This window comes from Ostrea edulis, chromosome 8, assembly GCF_947568905.1.
Source record: "Ostrea edulis chromosome 8, xbOstEdul1.1, whole genome shotgun sequence".
Classification (NCBI taxonomy): domain Eukaryota; kingdom Metazoa; phylum Mollusca; class Bivalvia; order Ostreida; family Ostreidae; genus Ostrea; species Ostrea edulis.
Window position 1 is genome coordinate 33,266,020 of NC_079171.1, and position 8,596 is coordinate 33,274,615.

General features: G+C 35.3%; 1 long non-coding RNA gene across 1 annotated transcript; it reads left to right on the top strand.

Moving 5' to 3' along the window:
- The first annotated feature begins 861 nt into the window (after nucleotides 1-861).
- On the top strand, nucleotides 862-1,504 carry LOC130049566 (uncharacterized). Its single transcript, XR_008798114.1, has 2 exons — nucleotides 862-973; nucleotides 1,437-1,504. It is a non-coding gene; the product is annotated as an uncharacterized LOC130049566 (long non-coding RNA).
- The last annotated feature ends 7,092 nt before the right edge of the window (nucleotides 1,505-8,596 follow it).

Here is an 8,596-nt window from a genome sequence, read left to right on the forward strand (position 1 = left end):
CCAACATACACGCGCATGTTTTTTAAATGTTCAATTTTTAAAGGACGATAACGTTTTTGTTTTTCATCAAATTCTATTGATATTAATGGTTTAGATGTGTCTTGGTACTCCTTACAAATTGCTGTGGTCAGAATTACTGCTCAGCATGTGCATGCACGTGTGCTGAATTCTGATTGGACGATTTTAAAATCGCTATAACTTCCTTGTATTTGGTGGAAACGTTATGAAATTCACACTGTGGGTATATGATACACATGCCTGTTGAATGACATCAACAAAATTTCGGAATCATACACGCGTGCGCGTGTATGCGCGTGTAACGCTTTCTTTCATTTTTTGGTACTGAAATGACCATATTGAACGTACTACATGTAATTAAAGGCTAAAATCAAATGATTTTTTGCTATAGATTCACAAGGACATCACTTTTTAATTGGGGGAGGTTTGGGGAACATATGTAACGGTCCCCGTTACAATTAGAACTAGTTTTAATTAGATTGGCTACACCCAAACTAAATAACGTGATTTTGGTGTACAGGAATACACGGTGAACAATTCACATACTATACAACAACTCTAACCTTATGTATGCTTCATATTGGATACTGGAGGTGCAGGATTTCTCGAAAAAAATCAAATATAATTGTCTAAATTCAGAAGACGACAATAACGCATTTTAACATGTATACACTGTATACGTGAAATTAGTGTACAAATTTTATAACTCAGAACAATTCATTTTTAAATGTATAAACTTCAATGGCTATCTAAGAGGTCACATCAATTGTAATGTCACAACATCGAGTTGTCTTTCTTTGTACGTTATAGTCAAGGCATGTATTTTCCGGATTGACTTCGTTGCCTATTTTGACTTTTAGTAACTGTTTCCGCCCAACTGAAGAATCACCGCATGGCGGTTTTAGTAAATAGAGGTGCCTTTTCACCATTTTTGCACAACTTAGCCCCGCATAGAGTAAGTTTCTCATGTTTTTTGTGTTTCTCTTAGGTTTAAACAATTTTCATGTTGCTCTTTTATTGCTTTCACAAAATAGGAATCATGATGTTTACATGTTCGTTGATCTGATATATGTATGGCAACGCACAAGTGTTATGGTTTGGTTATCACATGTTTATGTCTGTTGCACTTGTTATACTTATGTGCTATGTCATGATATCAGTATCTAATTTTCCATATTTAGTCATTTCGGCAGCATAAGCCACATTTTATTTAACATTGTCAATGTGTAGTACATTATGTTACATTTTCCTGCTCAAATACCAGTACATCAGTCTAGATGTGAACTCTAAACTTAGGCTTATTGATGTTCAATAATTTTCTCTCTTGTACCTTCAAACAGGGTTTATAGAATTCATGACAATGTGTATGATTTTTTCATTGACATTGCATTCAGAAATTGTTTGTTTATCTTTTGCAGTTTCTTACTACATGTGGATTTCATATTAGTACATATGACAATAAAGTGAAAGTGTTCATAACGAAAAAGGCTTTACATCAATGACAAATATTATCTTTTCAGCTTTTCTATTCTTAACATACCATATCTTAATAACAATTGTCACCTGCATATCTATGTGTTTTCCAAACTCTCCGTTTTGTAGTTTTTATATCTTTTATGAGCTTATTCAATGTTTATATCACTTTGAAAATTGGACTTATCCATTCTTACCACACCATATGTCTGTCAACTGAAGAATGTCGATCCGCTGTCCTTTCATATTGGCAGGGTCACTACACACTGGGAACATATTCTTTGAAGGAGGCACCAAATAGCGCATTTGCAAGTTCTGCATGCGACGGAAGTACAATAACCACTTCATATTACAGTCACACATCAATGGATTATCTATAATATACCTGCAAAATATTTCATAGCAAAGGATCGGTATGCAGATTGTAGAATACAGATGCTGGATTAAGTCTAATTGTTTTTGCAGCTGCAATATGATGCATGGAGTGTGAACCTTTCTCTAGATACACCCTTTACCAAGACAGACGAAAGATTGCCCAACTATCTATTTTGTGTTGCTTATAGGAGTTATGGGTTTGATCACTGTTCGTTATCTTCACCTTTCATCTGTCCATGAGTTGCTATTATCGGAAAGTAGGTATTCCATCAAAAAGTCGTCATAACTTATTTATACTGTTTTTGTTGTTGTAAGGTTATAATTGATTTGATATCAATTGCTTAGAAACATCGCGGTTGATGTTCTTCACTTCCTAGTGGATCCAAACTAAATTTGAATACCTCGTGTTCAACATTGTAAGAAAATTCATACCAAGAATCAGAAGAATTATATATGTTTATAATTTGGAAAACGTATGTCGATTTTTCTGAAATGGTTCGTTTTACCTGATGAGGATATGGGGCTCACGGCGGGTGTGACCGGTCAACAAGAGATGCTTACTCATCCTAGGCATCTGATCCCACCTATGGTGTGTCCAGGGGTCCGTGTTTGCCAAACTATTTTGTATTGCTTATAGGAGTTATGAGATTGATCACTGTTCGTTATATTCACCTTGCATAAAATGACTTGTAATTTTGCTTCATCTTTTTTGCGTAGTCTCTAATGACTAGAGCGCGGGAAATAATCCGAAGTAAATCTAAACCTCTAACAAGGAAAATCGTATGAGAGCATACAGTTCCGATTTTGCTCGGATTATTTCCCGCGCTCTATTCATTAGAGCTCGCAGTACATATAAGAAAACAAGTTTTAAAGTATATCTGGAACTATCTATTTTGTAATGCTTGTAGGAGTTATGAGATTGATCACTGTTCGTTATCTTCACCTTGCATTAATATATTTTCATATTTTGCATAAAGATTTTATATGACGTAGAACTTGACGTTTGACTTACCTTTAATAAATTGTTTTACCTATTTAATGTATCCTGAAGTACTTCAGATAGAGGTTTAATTTTTGTATATATAGCTTTATTATTGCAAGGTCCTCCATGAAAAGGTGAAGATAACTAACTGTAATCAATCTCATACATGTAACTCCTAGAAGGAATATAAGATAAATGGGGTATCAAAGTAAGGAAGAGACAGATGTCACCTAACCGAAGGTAGACTAGTGCGATGGACTTTTTTCAGAATTTAGATTAAATGCCGCGTTATTAGAAAGTTGAACAGTTTACAATGGAAAGTAGAAGTGTTTGTATATTTGAATTTACAATCGTGGTTTCTTTGGATCCGAGAGCGAGAAGAATTCCTGTGAGGCACTTTTGGTAAGTAAAGATTTTGAGATTTGTTACATTTAATACGGCGCAAAAGAAAAGAAAATGTGCTTGTTGAATGCTGGGAACCGCAGCAGGTCGAAGTACTGTAGATGAGGCCTGTCCAGTAGACTGTTGATTCTTTGTCGTTGATAATAATGTGTAATTTCTGAGTAATTATTAATGAAGTTGACATTCTTATGGCCAGTGACTTGCATAATGTCAGTGGGTGCAATAACATTTTCTCTCAATTTCTGCAAGCAATATTTTCTGGTACTAGTGTTTGTTAAGCGTTTTCGACATTCAGCAACCTGTGGACATTTTTCTCTCATATTTCTCATCATTTTCCCAATAGTCTTGACACGGAATCATTGTTTCATGAACCATTTTGTGCGTTTTCATTTGATAATGGAATTGTGCAATATACAATGTAAAATGGGTCAGTCGGATTAGAAAAACCCTCTGGTTTCAAACTTGTAAATCTTTTGTTAACGTTAATGGGGTCATTTTGACTTAATTCGGGGTTCTAAAATATTTTTCCGATAACTTTTCTGGTATCCCAGTCATCCTCGCCAGTGTGAGTTTTCGTTTGCCGTTCAAAATGCAGCAAATATTCGATACATCCCGGTGTTTTTGAAGGGCAATATCCCACAACAGAGATTATAATGTTCCTGATGACCCGGAGTCCCAGATGGAGTGCATTGTTTAACCAGACCGTGTTGAGAAGTGCATGGGGGGAAGTAACTCCTAAAACTCCACAGTCGCATAACATGTTTACATCGTCATCCGACAACGGGTCAGTTTTTTGTAGTCTTTCCCCCTTTCCTTTTTGTTTAAGATCTTTTTGTTTCGCTTTAAGTACCTGTTTTGTGGCAGTGAAGATATCATTTGAAGATTGCATGATGCTTACTTCGTAATTATGACGCCTTAGAGCCCGATCGATGCTGGAAACAATACTACGGAGGGATGTTGGTTCAAATTCTTCAACCCCCCTTTTCTGGGCGGTCAGAATAAAATTTCTAGATAGACATCGAGTTCAGTGGGTGGAATTATGTGAAATTCACGCGTTTCATTTTTAGATTGCAGGGATATTTGCAACAGGCTAACATTATATAGAGTTTTTCTCAAAGTGTTTTTGTTTTCTTTGTCCTGGATGAATTTTCAACTTCGTAATTTTCATAACATACAAATCTTGAATTGATTGGTTCTGCAATTATTTCTTTCAATTGATCACTTGCCTTTTCATCAGGTTTTTCTACATTAATAATATTAGCCTCTTATATTTCTTGAAAATTTACAAAAAATTCTCCAAATTTTCTATCACCTGACTCCATGATTTCCCAGCGATATACAGACGATATCAAAATAAATACGCACATAATTTATGAACATAAACAATTCATGGATTCTTTATGAGCATTTTGATTTTGCTATAAAAGAAATACTAAATGAATACAGAATAACAAGTTATATGCTTTATTTCATGCAACGATATGCATCAACACAGGAAATAGGTCATCCAAACGGGGACAGTGTCAAAAGTAGTTCAGACCGGAAGTGCTTTATCAAACGGGCGTGTGATAAAGCTAATGCTTTATCTCGCTTATAATATACAGCACACGTATGAGATCAATCATATTTTGTTATTGTTTACAAAGTTGAAAATGCAAAAAAGGTTTGAGATAAATATAAACGTTTCTGGTCCCATGTTTCTTGGAGTAGAAAATTCTAAGAAAAAAAAATCCCTGTATATTTGTAAGGAAAATTTCGATCCCCTATAATGACTCTATCCTACTACGGGGCAATGTGTTTAGCTAACTTCAATCTGCATTATGTCAAGAGGTTTTTATGTAAATGTAAAGTTTTCTGCCTTGGTGGTTGCTGAGGAGATTTTGAAAGATTTTACCTATATATTTGTATGTAAAAATCTGATTCCCTATTGTCGCCCATCCTACCTGCGGGACCATGCTCAGATCAAAGTTGAAGCTGCTTCATACCCGGACGCTTTCATGTAGCTATCCACTCTTATAGCCAAGTGGCTTTTGAAAAGACCTTTTCCTGAAATGATCCGAGGTATAGGGGTTTTGGTATTAGGACTTTTGACCCAAAGGTGGGTCTAGACTTAGTATATGATATTTATGTGCAAGTTTGCTGATACTGTATCAAATCTAAATGCATAGGTAGGAATAGCAAAAAAGGGTGTACAAAAATGGTGAATTTTACAACCCAGGGTTGTGACTCTAGGATGGGTCCAAATTAGTCATATCGTTTAATGTTTTAATGTTAATACACTTATTATATGATGTAAAGCCTTTCATCAGTGTATGCACTTTTGAGGGCATTGAAGTTTTAAGAACACATCTTGTTTTATACTATTATGAACGTTAGAATTTAGCTTATATATTCAGAACAGGATTTCTTTTCTACATTTCATAGCACTTCGGAGTAGTAGTAGTAGTTTTTCACTAGTACTGGGGTGACCGATAAGGCCTGTGGGCCTCCTGTTTAAATATTGCCTGTCCAATGCCAATTTCGTTAACTAAAACATCGTGTTTAGAAAATGTGACGACATGTACTTAACTGTTACTAACCATCACTAATTATTGATTTAATAATTATAGATACAATGGAATGGTTACCCAATAACAAACCCTGGATGTGCCAAGTCATTTGATATAGTCAACAATATTTTGTTGACGGTGTGAAACATATACTAATGTAACTATATCATAGATAAGAACATTGTTTTAAGATTGACAAGTGTTAATATGGTAAATATCGCTACCAGAATGAAAGACTGTTATTGAAAATTGAAACAAAGGTGATTCTTTATACATGCGTATATGTCATAGATCGTCAACTGTTTCTTTCTCCTAGTTCTAAATACATATTCCTGCATTTCATCAATTGTATATATTTAGAGGAATATCATATTATTTGGATTTTCTTTCCTTTTCTAAATTAGAAGTAACTTAACAAATTTCAACCATATCTTTCTCAATGGAAGATGGTTGTCTGGTTTTGATATTTTCAGTACGTCCTAGTAGAATATGTCAATATATTATTTGTGTTCATATCATGTTCATTGTTTCCTGATTTTTCAGCCCTCAGTATCCACAGAAACAGCTTTAACGGCATGTGACATGTGACTTTTATGTTCTTGAAACGAATTGATAACTATCAATTGAATCAAATTCACAGTTCTTTTCTAAATAAACGGACTTTAAAAGAACTATCGTTTTAAGATTGAAACCAATGTTAATCAATCCATTTCAGTGAATTGTAAACAGTTAAATACATTTCTTTTAGATCTATTTCCACAGTCTATATAACATTTGAAGAATCACCATGATCGTAAAAAAAAAACCCTCAACTATTGGGTTAATAGTTTTTCTGATCGTGAGGCTACTCAAACTATATGTGAAACTCATGCAGCCACGACGTATTGTCAAAGTATTGCTCTTTATCAATCAGGTTATATGAAAGACTTCTCACATATTGTTTCCAGTAAGCTCTGACTCGAATATCGTATTTTCCTTTACCATAAGAAACAAATTATAATGAACGTTATACCAACAGTCTCAACCTTACACTTGTTACAATGACATGAACCCTTTTCTTTCTTTAAATGAAATGTGAAGATAACGAACAGCGATCACTCTCATAACTCCTATAAGGAATACAAAATAGATATTTGGGCAAACACGGACCCCTGGATACACCAGAGGGGGGATCAGGTAGCTAGGAGGAGTTAGCATCCGCTGACGACCTGCCACACCCGCCGTGAGCCCTATATCCTGTTCAGGTAAACGGAGTTATCCGTAGTCAAAATCAGTGTGCCAAGAACGGTCTAACAATCGGTATGAAACATGTCAGACAGCATTTGACCCAATGATGGGTTGTATTGACGAACTAGATCGTTATAAAGACCATAGAATTTGCGAAATGCCGTCTTGAATCGAGACTGTTGAAACCCCTGTAAAATGAACTTGTTCGTCAGTAGCTTGTCTCGATTTAAAAACCTGACCCTACGTAGAGCAAGCTCTTGCATATCGAATTAGTTGAGAGATATAAACACCATATGCACGTGATAATGGAATATTGCTACATAAATATGGGAAGTTGACGATGGAGAAACTGAAATCATCCCGTTTGTCATACAGCTGAGTTGTCAGTTTGCCGTCAATGTCTACTTTCAATAAAATCTCTAAGTATGAAACAGAAATGGACGGTCATGGTAGTTCAGTGGTAGAGCGTTCGCTTCGTAGCCGACAGGTCGTGAGTTCGAGTACTTCTCGTGACATGATCTCGTCAAACCTAAGATGTAAAGATAGGCTGTGTTTCATCCTTATAGGAGTTGTGAGATTGATCACTGTTCGTTATCTTCACCTTGCATTCATGTTGGAGTGTAATATAGATAGTTTATCGTGATCTTCATACATTCTGTGCAATTGTAAATCAAATTTTGAAGTGACACCAAATAACTAGATTTTTGCAATTGAAGGATGGCCGCCGGATTTAACTTACCATTAAATGAATGATATGACACATTTGTGTTTTTCGTCTATTTGAGAATGTCTCATTTATGTTAAGACGTCTCCAATTTTGTTACATATCTGCCAAAATTCTTAATGCTCAGGCCCACAGCAGGAAAGACCAACTGACTTGTCAGATCCCGCCACGACACTACCGTACCGTGTATAGGTAATTTCTGATTAAGGTGTGCCCCTCACTTCTAAATGATGTGTTTAACGAGTACGTTTAAACTCAGAATATTCTGGATGAAATGTGAAGATAAACAGTCATCAAACCCATAAATCATATAAGCAATATAATATAGATAGTTGGGAAAAGTGGGACCCCTGAACACACCAGAGGATACAATGTGAACATTTTAACCAATAATGTATCACAATCGGTGATTTGATAGGAAATAATAACAGTTTGATGTAAAGATAAGTCCACATTTAAGATTAAAAAAGCCCATCTTTATCCGAGTCCGAAGTTAGTATGGGAAAGAAATCTATCATATTTTGTTATTGTTTACAATATTGAATCAGCAAGATGTCAGAAAGGCTTGATATAAATATAAACGTTTCTGATCCTATGATTCTTGGAGTAGATGGTTTTTAAAGATTTTCCCTGTATATTTGTAAGGAAAATTTCGATCCCCTATAATGACTCTATGCTACTACGGGGCGCTGCTTTTAACAAACTTCAATCTGCATTATGTCAAGAGGTTTTTATGTAAATGTAAAGTGTTCTGCCTTGGTGGTTGCTGAGGAGATTTTGAAAGATTTTCCCTATATATTTGTATGTAAAATTCCGATTACCTATTGTCGCCCATCCTACCTGTGG